The sequence below is a fragment of the Pelophylax lessonae genome, assembly GCF_965119305.1.
Source record: "Pelophylax lessonae genome assembly, chromosome: 4".
NCBI lineage: Eukaryota > Metazoa > Chordata > Amphibia > Anura > Ranidae > Pelophylax > Pelophylax lessonae.
Genome location: NC_138771.1, coordinates 667,993,691 through 668,008,514, shown reverse-complemented (window position 1 = coordinate 668,008,514; position 14,824 = coordinate 667,993,691). Strand labels below are relative to the sequence as shown.

The following is a 14,824-nucleotide window of genomic DNA, read 5'->3' as shown; positions in this document are numbered from 1 at the left end:
AGAATCTGATTCAGGAGGAGGAGTGAGGCTGCATTACCAGTTTCCTGCACTAGGGGGCGCCTCAGGACAAGATATTACTTTTCACACCTGCCCCCCCCCAGGTCTAAGTGTGTCCTCCTCCTCTGCATGTTTCTCAGAGTCATTTCCTGCCCCCCCCCCCCTCCTCTATGTGTCAGCTGTCTAGTTCTACCTGAATATAACACTCCTCACTCTCACCCCCCCCTCCAATCTGCCCCAGGGGAGTCCCCGCCCTGCTCTGCCCCCCCCCCCTCCTCCATCTCTGCACTCAGTCACTCCCCTCCACAGACACAGAATATCCTCAGCTGGAAGAGAAGACTGACAGAGAGGGGGAGACCCCCACCGTCCGCAGCCTGGGGGGAGGGCAAGAAGGTAGGACAGTGCCCCAGGAGGACCCCCTGACAACTGTCATGTGATATGGGGGGCAGCCCCCCTAACTTTTCAGTACATTACCTGACTTCTTCTCCCTTCTCTTCTTCTTCCAACTTTTGGTAACTTTTATCCTCAACTTACCCCATGCACCCCTTAATAGTATGGTGTTACCCCCATGCACCCCTTTTTATGATGGTGTTACCCCTCTGCACCCCTCTTTATTAATCAGCCCCCCGTCTCTCCTCCACATTTTCTGTAGGGCTCCGTCCTTTGTCTTGTTTTCATGGAGCCTTGTGTCATATCTGTGGTGGAGTCACAAGGCTCTGGGGGGGGGGGGGGGTGATCCAGACTCCGCCACTACAAGATTTATGGATGGATTGGGCTCAGGAGGGAGGGGGATGGGGGGGGGGGTTGGGGTTACATTCAGTTATTGGATATTTTTATAGACTATCTGCTGGGAGTTGGTTCCACACATCTACTACTCCTGTAAAATAATTCTTCCATTGTCTGAACTCTTCCTGTGTGATATCTCCCTACGGCACCAGGCAGCCAGCAGATCTCCAGATGCTGAAGAACTACAACTCCCAGCATATTTCATCAGCTCCTTGTCTGATCCGTAGCTGGAAGAACATGTTGGGGCTTGTAATTTAACTTCGGAGATCTACGGGATGCCTGACACCCTTCTACATCCCGGCTATGGCCTTCTGCCAGGGTCCCATTGTTCCATTGTACCCCTCTCCTACTACTGAACCCCTATTGCTCCATTGTACCCCTCTCCTACTACTGAACCCCTATTGTTCCAATGTACCCCTCTCCTACTACTGAACCCCTATTGTTCCATTGTACCCCTCTCCTACTACTGAACCCCTATTGTTCCATTGTACCCCTCTCCTACTACTGAACCCCTATTGTTCCATTGTACCCCTCTCCTACTACTGAACCCCTATTGTTCCATTGTACCCCTCTCCTACTACTGAACCCCTATTGTTCCATTGTACTCCTCCCCTACCACTGAACCCCTATTGTTCCATTGTACCCCTCTCCTACTACTGAACACCTATTGTTCCATTGTACCCCTCTCCTACTACTGAACCCCTATTGTTCCATTGTACCCCTCTCCTACTACTGAACCCCTATTGTTCCATTTTACCCCTCTCCTACTACTGAACCCCTATTGTTCCATTGTACCCCTCTCCTACTACTGAACCCCTATTGTTCCATTGTACCCCTCTCCTACTACTGAACCCCTATTGTTCCATTGTACCCCTCTCCTACTACTGAACACCTATTGTTCCATTGTACCCCTCTCCTACTACTGAACCCCTATTGTTCCATTGTACCCCTCTCCTACTACTGAACCCCTATTGTTCCATTGTACTCCTCCCCTACCACTGAACCCCTATTGTTCCATTGTACCCCTCTCCTACTACTGAACACCTATTGTTCCATTGTACCCCTCTCCTACTACTGAACCCCTATTGTTCCATTGTACCCCTCTCCTACTACTGAACCCCTATTGTTCCATTTTACCCCTCTCCTACTACTGAACCCCTATTGTTCCATTGTACCCCTCTCCTACTACTGAACACCTATTGTTCCATTGTATACCCCTCTCCTACTGTCCAGACTCCTCTCTTTCTACTGAACCCCTATTGTTCCATTGTACCCCTCTCCTACTATCCAGACCCCTTTCTTTCTACTGAACCCCAGTTGTTTCAGTGTACCCCTCTTCTACTATTGAACCCCTATTGTTCCATTGTACCCCTCTCCTACTATCCAGACCCCTCTCTTTCTACTAAACCCCAATTGCTCCATTGTACACCCTCTCCTACTATCCAGACCCCTTTCTTTCTACTGAACCCCAGTTGTTTCACTGTACCCCTCTTCTACTACTGAACCCCTATTGTTCCATTGTACCCCTCTCCTACTATCCAGACCCCTTTCTTTCTACTGAACCCCAAATGTTCCACTGCACCTCTCTTCTACTACTGAACACCTATTGTTCCATTGTACCCCTCTCCTACTGTCCAGACCCCTCTCTTTCTACTAAACCCCAATTGTTCCATTGTACTCCTCTCCTAATATCCAAACCCCTCTCTTTCTATTGAACCCAAATTGTTCCACTGTCCCCCTTTTCTACTACTGAACCTCTATTGTTCCATTGTATCCCTCTCCTCCAATACAGACCCCTCTCTCTCTACTGAACCCCTATTGTTCCATTGTACCCCTCTCCTACTATCCAGACCCTTCTCCTACTACTGGATCGCCATTGTACCCCTCTCCTCCTATACAGACCCCTCGCCTTCTACTGAACCCCTATTGTTCAATTGTACCCCTCTCCTACTGTCCAGACCCCTCTCTTTCTACTGAACCCCAATTGTTCCATTGTACCCCTCTCCTACTATCCAGACCCCTCACTACTGAACCCCAATTGTTCCATTGTATCCCTCTTCTACTACTGAACCACTATTCTTTCATTGTACCCCTCTCCTCCTATACAGACCCCTCTCTCTCCACTGAACCCATATTGTTCCATTGTACCCCTCTCCTACTATACAGACCCCTTTCCTACTGAACCTCTATTGTTCCACTGTACCCCTCTCCTACTATCCAGACCCTTCTCCTACTACAGAATCCCTACTGTGCGATTGTACCCCTCTCCTCCGATACAGACCCCTCTCCTACTAAACCCCTATTGTTCCATTGTTCCCCTCTCCTACTATGCAGACCCCTCTCCTTCCAGTAAACCTCAATTTTTCCATTGTATCGCTCTCCGAATATCCTGACCCCTCTCCTTTACCCAAGCCCCGATTGTTCCATTGTACAGCACTCCTACTATCCAGACCCTTCTCCATTTGCTGAACCCCAATTGTTCCATTGTACCCTCTTCTTCTACTGAATCCCAATTTTTTTATTGTACTAAACCCCTAATGTTCCATTGTACCCCTCTCCACTAGCCAGGCCTCTCTTCTTCCACTGAACCCCAATTGTTCAATTGTACCCCTCTATCTTGAATCCTCTCCTTCTACTGTGCCTCTAATATTCCATTGTACCCCTCTCCTACTATCCAGACCCTTCTCCATCCTCTGAACCCTTATTGTTCCATTGTACCCCTCTCCACTGTCCAGGCCTATCTCCTTCCACTGAACCCCAATGGTTTCATTGTACCCCTCTCCACGCCTCTTTTCTCCACTAAACTCCTATTGTTCCATTGTACCCCTCTCCACTATCCAGACTTCTCTTGTTCCACTGAACCCCAATTGTTCCATTTAATTCTGAATTCCAGATAGTCCATTGTACCCCTCTCCTACTATCCAGACTTCTCTTGTTCCACTGAACCCCAATTTTTCCATTGTACCCTTCTCCTACTATCCAGACCTCTCTCATTCTACTGAACCCCAATTGTTACATTGTACCCCTCTCCTACTATTCGGACCCCTCTCCTTTCACTAAACCGCTATTGTTTGTTTGTACCCCTCTACTATCCTGACCCCTCTTCTTTCACTGAACTCCAAATATTGTATCATAGCCCTCTCCTACTATCTAGAACCCTCTCCTTCCACCAAACCCAGATTGTTTCATTGTACCCTTCTTCTACTATCCAGACCCCTCTCCTTCCTCTGAATTCCAGATATTTCATTGTACCCCTCTCCAACTATCCAGACCCTTCTCCTTTCTCTGAACCTCAGCTGTTTTACTGTACCCCTCTCCTAATATCCAGACCCTTCTACTGAACCCCAATTGTTTTATTGTACTATTCTTCTTGTATTGAGGTTGCCACTGAACTCGTATTGCTCCAATGTACCCCCACCTACTATCCAGACCCCTCTTCTTCCACAAATCCCAAATTATACCCCTCTCCTGCTATACGAGCCTCTTTTCTTTCTCTCTCTCTCTCTTTTTTTTTTTTTTTATGCTCACAGAAAAAAAAGAAAAGCCCTTTTCTTGATGCCCGCTCCTTCTACCAAGGGACATTTATATTTCCATTGAACCCCACTCGTACACCTGACCCCCCTCTATCCCATCATCTCCTGTCTGTTCGTCTTACTTTTCCACAACTTCTTACATATCGGTCATCTCTTATCACACTTCTTCTTCCGTCCTTTGTTCCTCGCCCCCTCATACTGTTCTTTCCTCTCTCTCCTCTCACTTCTCCATCTCTGCAGTCTCGATATGGTCTGATTTTTTTGTCTTCTCTTTGTTCCTGTATCTCCTTCTGGCACTGACCGCAGTCATTGTTTGGTGTTCTTTGTCTCTCAGTGTAGGGCCTCCATTAAACGTCTTTGTTATACTTTTGTAGTAATAGTTTATGTCTAGTAAAAGGCCAATGTTTATGTCTAGTAATATGTTGAGTGGTGGATTGCTGGAGCCTCGGTGCAGAAAATGAATCCCTCTCCCGTCTCCTGCACTGACAGGTCCTCTTTCCCTGGAGCCACCTGGCCTTAGTTTATGAGGAAGTCAATGATCCCCTTAGCAACATCATATCTCTCTCTGCCAGGCCTCATCTCTTCCTTTCCAGCCCCCTCCAGCTGCACCATTATTGTTATTACTAGCCCTTCCTGTGATGTCACCACCACAACACACAGTTTACAGCCATGGCCCTTTAAGAGTTCTTCATAGGCGGATGAGCATCTACATGTTAGTCCAGGCGATCAGCAATGTATGAGACAGGGGCGTAACTACAGGGGTTGCAGGGGTTGCAATTGCAACCGGGCCCCATGCTCCAGGGCGCCTGCGCGGCTCCCCTGTACATCTGGATAGGAGGGGCGGTGGGGGCAGCATGTAGAGAAATCACTGTCCTCCTTTTTCCTTACTGTAGCTGCAGGAGGAAAATGGAGGAGATTGGTTCTTCTGTATGCTGCCCCCGCCTCTCCTTCCATCCAGTTCACTTGTGTTCTGCTGTCTTTGCAGGACTTGTGAAAGGGTCCCGCTTCGGGACCTTAATAAAGGGCCCCGCAACGAGAGTAAAGGGTACAAAGATCAGTGGAAAGAGCCCCAGGCTTGAAGGGAAGGGCCCCGTCCAGGGGTCCGGGGGGCCCTTCATGGTTTCTTGCACCGGGGCCCTGAAGGTTCTAGTTACGCCTCTGGTATGAGAAGGCCCTTCTCTGTCCTCCTGACCATCTTTGCATATAGTTTGGCCCAACTATGGTGCTAGAAGGGCCAATCCACCCATAATTGACATTTCTATTCTGGGTGGAGGCAGGTCAGTTGACTCACTTCTTGGCTTCCCATGTCTATCTGGTGCTCCAATGGTGAGATTTCTGTACCGTCCAGCTTCACCTTTCTGATGCGCCTCCTAAAAGGGGGTCTTGTCTCGCCGTCTCTGTTGGATTTCACTTTAACCACTTTACCACCGGAGGATTTTCCTGCTGTACGTCCAGGCCACTTTTTGCGATTCGGCACTGTGCAAATTTAACTGACAATTGCGCGGTCATGCAACGCCGTACCCAAACGAAATTTACGTCCTTTTTTCCCAACAAACAGAGCTTTCTTTTGGTGGTATTTGATCACCTCTGCGATTTTCATTTTTTGCGATATTAATAAAAAAAAGCGACAATTTTGAAAAAATAACAATATTTTTCTACTTTGAGAGTTAAAAAATATCCAATATATTTAATTTTTGTCATATATTTAGGCCAAAATGTATTTAGCTACATGTCTTTGACAAAAAAATTCTCAATGAGCGTATTTTGAACCGCTTTAAGACCGGAAGATTTTACCCCATTCCTGACCAGGCCATATTTTGCGATTCGGCACTGCGTTATTTTAACGGTCAATTGCGCGGTTGTGCGACGCTGTACCCAAATTAAATTTATGTCCTTTTTTTCCCCCACAAATAGAGCTTTCTTTTGGTGGTATTTGATCACCTGTGCGATTTTTAATTTTTGCGCTATAAACAAAAAAAGAGCGACAATTTTGAAGAAATAACAATATTTTTCACATTTTTTTATATGAAATTCCCCCCAAAAAAAAGTAAAAATCTAAATTTTTTAACATTTTAGGCCAATTTGTTTTCTGCTACATATTTTTGGTAAAAAAAATTGCAATAAGCATATTTTGATTAGTTTGCGCAAAAGTTATCGCAGCTACTAACTACGGGAAATTGATGTCATTTTTATTTATTTTTTTTTTTAACTAGTAATGGCGGTGATCTGCGATTTTTTTTTTTTTTTTTTTGCGGGACTGAGACATTGCAGCGGACAGATCGGACACTTAACTGACATTTTTGACACTTTTGGGGGTACCAGTGACATTACTACAGTAATCAGTGCTATAAATATGCACTGTTACTGTAAAAATGACACTGGCAGGGAAGGGGTTAACTTTTATTGGTGATCAAGGGGTTAATGTATGCCTGGTGCTTACTGACGTGTGTGGGGGGAGGGGACTGTGTGACACAGGGACAGATCGCAGGTTGAGCTATGCTGAATCCTGCAATCTGACCCTGCCTGTCACTTAGGAGATGTTTACACAAGTGGGCGGATCTCCACACTGGATCTCCGACGATCGAGGAAGAGCGGCGGTGATCACCGCCGCTCCTCCCCTGGCCCGACTCCCGCTGTGACTGAATACAGCGGGAGCGAGCCCCTGGCGGCGCGCGCGCCGCCCACAAGGGGAGGAGTCCAACGACATAGGTCTAAGTCGCTGGACGATATTGAGCCACTTTGCCGCAGTACGGTCAACGTGACCGGTCAGCAAGTGGTTAATTAGGTTAAAATGGAAAATGCAATTGGAGAACTAAGACTCTCAGGCAAACTTTCACATCCTAATGGCCCGTACACAGGATAAGAAAATCTGAAGGGAATTTTCGTCCGACGTCCGATCTGCGGATTTTCGGATTGTCAGTATGGTGCTTTCGACAGCCGACTCCGACTTTTCGGCTGACAAAATCCTGATGTGCAGCCTATAAAATTTTTGTTGTCCGTAACACAACGTCCGATTTTCGTCTCATTAGTACAGATTTAGACGGAAAAAAATCTTATGAGCAAGACTAGGCATGCTCAGAGATGAAAGAACACATAGAAAGCAATCCAACACATGACATCACTTCTGAAGTAGAATTCTGTCGTATGGGAATTTTCGTATGAAAGTAATCTCTTCACTTTCCACATCAGACTAGCATGCCACAAAAAACGGACGACAGATCGTTCGATAATCTGATCGTGTGTAGGGGGCTTTAGATCAGCACCCTGCTTAAGGAACCTTTCACATTAACCTCTTCTGTGCTGTCCCAGCAGGAGAACCTGGACTGAACCCCTGATGGAGTTATAAGCGGACCCATATACTCCTTCTGGGTGGTCGGATGTAAGTAGACATTCATCTGTCATTTATATTGGCCTGCACCCGGTCAGGTCAGAAAAGTGGACCTAGACCTGAAAACTTTTTGCATTTGGTCCAATGAATCTGGAGAGACCCAGATTTGGGCCCATGCAGGTGTCTGCCTACTTCCACCCACCAATAGGGATACATTGCAGTCTGTCTTTGAGCATGAGCCAAAAATGGACTGCCAGAGCGTCTGTGTGCAGGAGGCCTTCAAGATATAAGAAAGCAGTTTGTGATGTAGGGATCTGGCATCCACCCATACATGAAATATCAGATTAGGATGGATGAAGTACACTGGTTTATGATAAAGTCTCCATGCTTGGAGCGGCCGGTCTGCCGGCCTCCATTGTTCTTTGTTGTTCTCTCTTGTTTTTCCTCCTCGTTGTTCTTGTCTCTGCGGTTTATGTTTTTCCATCACCCCTCCCACCAGCGGCTTCTTTCGCTCTACAGACGATGAATCAGAACAGATTCCTCAGATTGTTTCTAACAATCAGTTTTATGTAAGACGAGAAGCACCACACCCGACAAGCCTATCCTCACCCAGCCAAGCCTCGTCCAGGAGCACTGTCACAAGTTCAATATCAACCAACCAGCCAGATGAGTCACCAAACCCGAAAATCCCGGGCCGTCTGCTGCAGCTTCAACACCCAGAGTTATCTGCTGTCAGCCTATTGTGTTATATAACCAGGTGTCACCCTATTGTTCCAAATACCCTGGTGTCAACCCATTGTCCCATGTAACCAAATATCACCCAGGATCACCCTATTGTCCCATATAACCCATTATCACCTGGAGTCACCCTATTGTCCCATATAACCCATTATCACCTGGAGTCACCCTATTGTCCCATATAACCCATTATCACCTGGAGTCACCCTATTGTCCCATATAACCCAATATCACCTGGAGTCACCCTATTGTCCCATATAGCCCAATATCACCCGGAGTCACCCTATTGTCCCGTATAATCTGCTGTCACCCTATTGTCCCATGTAACCCAATATTACTGGAGGTCATCCTATTGTCCCATATAATCTGCTGTCAACCTTTTCTCCCATGTAACTCGATATTACCAACTGTCACCCTATTGGTGATCATCTCCCAATATGATCTAGAATCCCCACAAAATCCCATATCCCCCAATATCATCCGGTATCACCCCTCTATCCCATATCTCCTTTAAATTCTGGTATCACCCCAATATCTTACATCTCCCCATATCCAGAATCACCCCCAATATCTTATATCTCTCCATACCATCTGGTATCACCCCAATATCTTATATCTCTCCATACCATCTGGTATCACCCCAATATCTTACATCTCATATCTGTTATCACCCCAATATTTTATATCTCTCCATATCATCTGGTATCACCCCGATATCTTACATCTCCCTGTATCCAGAATCACCCCAATATCTTATATCTCTCCATCTGGTATCACCCCAAAATTTTATATCTCTCCATATCACCTGGTATCACTCCAATATCACCCCAAAATCTTACATCTCCCCATATCCAGAATCACCCCAATACCTTATATCTCTCCGTATCATCTGGTATCACCCCAATATCTGGCATCTCCCCATATCTGTTATCACCCCAATATTTTATATCTCTCCATATCATCTGGTATCACCCCGATATCTTACATCTCCCTGTATCCAGAATCACCCCAATATCTTATATCTCTCCATCTGGTATCACCCCAAAATTTTATATCTCTCCATATCACCTGATATCACTCCAATATCACCCCAAAATCTTACATCTCCCCATATCCAGAATCACCCCAATACCTTATATCTCTCCGTATCATCTGGTATCACCCCATATCTGGTATCATCCCAATATTTTATATCTCCTCATATCATCTGGTATCACCCCAATATCTTATATTTCCCCATAATCATCTGGTATCACCCCAATATCTTATATTTCCCCATAATCATCTGGTATCACCCCAATATCGTATATCTCCGTATATTATCTAGTATCACCCCAATATCTTATATCTCCGTATATTATCTAGTATCACCCCAATATCTTATATATCCCTATATTATCTGGTATTACCCCAATTTCTGACATTTTCTTATATCCAGTATCATCCCAATATCTTATTTCTCCCCATATCATCTGGAATCACCCCAAAATCTTATATCTTCCCATAACATCCAGTATTACCCCAAAATCTTATATCTTCCCATATTATGCTGTTTCACCCCAATATCTTATATCTTCCCATATCCTCTGGTATCACCCCAATATCTTGTATTTCCCCATAATCATCTATCACCCCAAAATCTTATATCTCCCCATATCCGGTAACACCCCAATATGTTGTATCTCCCCACATTATGTGGTATCCCCCAGTATCTTATATCTCCCCATATCATCTGGTATCCCCCCAATATCTTATATCTTCCCATATCATCTGGTATCCCCCAATATCTTATATCTCCCCATATCCTTTGCTATCCCCCTATACCTTATATCTCCCCATATCCTCCGGTATCACCCTAATTTATCTCCCATATTCCCCAATAACATTCAGTATCACCCCACTATTACATATATTCAATATTATCTGGTATCATCCCAGTATCACCCCAATATCTTATATCTCCCCATATCATCTGGTATCCCCCAATATCTTATATGTCCCCATATCATCTGGTATCACCCCAATATCTTATATATTCCCATATCATCTGGTATCACCCCAATATCTTATATCTTCCCATATCATCTGGTATCACCCCAATATCTTATATTTCCCCATATCATCTGGTATCCCCCAATATCTTATATCTCCCCATTTCAACTGGTATCCCCCAATATCTTATATCTCCCCTATATCATCTGGTATCACCCCAATATCTTATATTTCCCCATATCATCTGGTATCCCCCAATATCTTATATCTCCCCTATATCATCTGATATCCCCCAATATCTTATATTTCCCCATATCATCTGGTATCCCCCAATATCTTATATCTCCCCCATTTCATCTGGTATCCCCCAATATCTTATATTTCCCCATATCATCTGGTATCCCCCAATATCTTATATTTCCCCATATCATCTGGTATCCCCCAATATCTTATATCTCCCCATATCATCTGGTATCACCCCAATATCTTATATTTCCCCATATCATCTGGTATCCCCCAATATCTTATATTTCCCCATATCATCTGGTATCCCCCAATATCTTATATCTCCCCATATCATCTGGTATCACCCCAATATCTTATATTTCCCCATATCATCTGATATCCCCCAATATCTTATATTTCCCTATATTCTACAGTATCACCCAATATCTTCTATCTCCCCATTTCATCTGGTATCACCCCAATATCTTATATCTCCCCATATCATCTGGTATTACCCCAATATCTTATATTTCCCCATAATCATCTATCACCCCAAAATCGTATATATCCCCCAAATCTGGTAACACCCCAATATCTTATATCTCCCCATATCATCTGGTATCCCCCAATATCTTACATTTTCCCATATCATCTGGTATCAGCCCCAAATATCGTATATCTCCCCCATATCATCTGGTATCACCCCAAATATCGTATATCTCCCCCATATCATCTGGTATCACCCCAATATCTTAAATCTCCCCCATATCATCTGGTATCACCCCAATATCTTATATCTCCCCCATATCATCTGGTATCCCCCCAATATTTTATATTCCCCCATATTCTCCAGTATCACCCCATTGTTTTTATCTCCCACATTATTTGGCATCAGTCCGCTATTCCATATCCCCCAATAAAATTCGGTATCATCCCATTGTCCCATATCTCCAATATCTTCCAGTATCACCCCACTATCTCATATTTCCCAATATCACCCAATATCTCCTCATTACCTGCAATAGTTGTCTCAAATTTCTAACTGTCCTTATTTTTCCAAATTGCTCCAAATATTACACAGCGTCCCAAAATATTATCATAAATCTCCAAAAACCATCATGTGTTTTTTCGCAACCCGAAATAACATTATTCCACACCCCCTAACGGTGTATTACCCCACATAACACCTCCCGGATATAAATGTTTTCTCCTGACTATTATCCTAAAAAATGTTTCCTGGCCGATCTTGCTGAGATTGGGATCCTTGACTCACCATGGTTATCGACCAGAATGAAATTTTTTAAGACCCCTCCTTCATTTTTCTAAATCGTTATTGGGGGTGAAATCCGCTTTCATTTTTGACCATACTGATAAAAACATTGGAAAGAATGGAGTGGTAAACTTTTCTGGAACAAACTTTTTTTTTTTCTCCAACAGTGAATGTGGTTTTCGATAATTACATTCATTACAAAATCGAATGGTAAAAGCGAATTAAATTTTAGCCGTTGCATGCACCCAGAATTATCATCAAATTTTTGTAGGAAGTTTCGAAATCTCCTGGTGTATTCTCGGCTTTAGTCTTCGACAACCATACACAATGCAGAAGGTGGGCCTTACAGCCTGGGGACAGCCAATCACTAACAGGCATTTGGGTTCTTGCAGCTGTTGTCGGGCAGAATGGAAGTTTAAAGGGGAAGGAGGAGGAGGAGGAGGGGCAGCATGGAGAAGTTGTCCAATATGTCGGAAGTGTATTTGATCTGAAGGTTTGCTGATTGGTCACATTAGACTGTAATATGTACAGCTGGAAGATACTTCCAGAGCCTGCGCAGGCAGAGATGTTAAATCGCAATTCAGTCATTCAACGGGGCCTCTGGGACAGAATTCTGGGGTTATTGTAGGAAGTGTCGCGCCACATTCATGTACTGTAAGCCGTGTGATCGTTTCATTGGCTGTGCTGACACACATGTGACGAATCCCAGAAGTTCATGTCTGTGACATATAACTACTATGCTGCTACATCTGTCCCAGATTCATTACCAGATACCACCAGATCACAGATAAGAAACATGGAGGTAAATAAGACAAATGGCATTTTGGGGAAACAGAACCGCCCCCCCAAACCGCGACTATCAATGGCTGCTTGCATGCTGTCAGCAGCAGAGTCTTATTGATCGCTACGATGCTGCCAGCTGAACAGGATAGGATAGGAACAGATGCTAGGATAATGTCATTAGCATAGCACCGTTGGTTGCTAGGATGCTGTTGACAGCACGGCACCATTGGTTGCTAGGATGCTGTCGACAGCACGGCACCATTGATTGCTAGGATGCTGTCGACAGCACGGCACCATTGGTCGCTAGGATGCTGTCGGCAGCACAGCTTCGTTGGTCACTAGGATGCTTTCGGCAGCAGAGTGCCATTGGTTGCTAGGGTGCTATTGGCAGCATGGCACCGTTGGTTGCTATGATGTTATTGGCAGCACAGTGCCATTGGTTGCTAGGATGCTGTCGGCAGCAGAGTCTTATTGGTCGCTACAATGTTGCGGGCTGAATAGGATAGGATAAGAACAGTTGCTAGGATAATGTCATTAGCATATTACAGTTGGTTGCTAGGATGCTGTCAACAGTATGGCACTGTTGGTTGCTAGGATGCTGTCGACAGCACGGTACCGTTGGTTGCTATGATGCTTTCAGCAGCACAGTGCCATTGGTTGCTAGAATGCTGTCGGAAGCAGAGTCTTATTGGTCGCTATGATGCTGCCGGCTGAACAGGATAGGATAGGAACAGTTGCTAGGATAATGTCATTAGCATAGCAGTGTTGGTTGCTAGGACGCTGTAGACAGCACTGCACCATTGGTTGTTAAGATGCTGTCAGCAGCACAGTACCGTTGACTGCTATAATGCTTTCGGTAGCACAGTGTCGTTGGTTGCTAGGATGGTGTTGGCAGCAGAGTCCTATTGGTCACTACGATGCTGCCAGCTAGGATAGGGACATTTGCTAGGATAATGTCATTAGCATAGCACCGTTGATTGCTGGGATGCTGCCGGCAGCACGGCACCATTGGTTGCTAGGATGCTGTAGGAAGCATGGTGCCATTGGTTGCTAGGATGCTATCAGCAGTATCCTAGCAACCAATGGCAGCATGGCACTGTTGTTTGGTAGGATGCTGTCGGCAGCACAGTGCCGTTGGTTGCTAGGTTGCTGTCGGCAACACAGCGACAATGGTTTCTAGGGTGCTGTTGGCAGCAAGGCGCCATTGGTTGCTAGGGTGCTGTTGGCAGCACGGCACTGATGGTTGCTAAGATGCTGTTGGCAGCACTATTGGTTGCTAGGATGCTGTCAGCAGCATGGTGACATTGGTTACTAGGGTGCTGTGGGCAGCACGGTGTTGTTGGTTACTAGGGTGCTGTCGGCAGCACGACACTGTTGGTTGCTAGGGTGCTGTCAGCAGCAGGGTGCCATTGGTTGCTAGGGTGCTGTTGGCAGCATGGCGCTGATGGTTGCTGGGATGCTGTAGGCAGCATAGCACTGTTGGTTGCTAGTTTTCTGTCAGCAGCATGGTGCCATTGGTTGATAAGGTGCTGTCGGCAGCACGGTGTTATTGGTTACTAAAGTACTGTCGGCAACATGGCGCTGTCTGCTGCCAGGGTGCTATCGGCATCACAGCACCTTGGTTGCTAGGATGCTGTCGGCAGCATGGTGCCGATGGTGTCAAGGATGCTGTCAGGTGCACAGCGCCGTTGGTTGCTAGGGGCTGACAGCAGCACATAGCCTTTGGTTGCTAGGATGCTGTCGGTACAGCCGATGATGCTGGTGGGATAGTGGGTTATAGTGCCTAAACTTCTACTTTAGGGAGTGTATGTATAAAACATTTGCATAGAAAGTCGCCCAATAAAGTGCGCGTACATTCGCTCTGTGCAAATAAGGCAAACAACGAGTGTTACTAAGCTATTCCCTATGCAGGTCGAATGTTTTTTATTTAAAGCAGAAAACGCTCACTTACTGTGCTGTCTGTGGAGAATCAGTGTTATCACGTGGGCAGCACTATAGAACACCCCCATCTCCCTATCTTCATAACTAGAGGGGAGGTGTTCTGTAGGCCTCAGAGACCACATCCTCCCAGACCCATCCTTCCCCCCACAAACTATATAACTCATCATCATTGTTTTACTTTTATTCCCCAATGGTAAATAAATGGTGAAGGGTGGATTTGTAAAAGATTCC

General features: G+C 45.4%; 1 long non-coding RNA gene across 1 annotated transcript in view; it reads left to right on the top strand.

Annotated features, from left to right (window-relative positions):
- The first annotated feature begins 275 nt into the window (after positions 1-275).
- LOC309554243 overlaps positions 276-14,824 on the top strand; it is a 30,733-nt gene continuing 16,184 nt past the window's right edge. Inside the window, exon 1 of the long non-coding RNA XR_014225215.1 lies at positions 276-390. This is a non-coding gene — a long non-coding RNA (uncharacterized lncRNA). The remainder of the gene's footprint in view (positions 391-14,824) is intronic.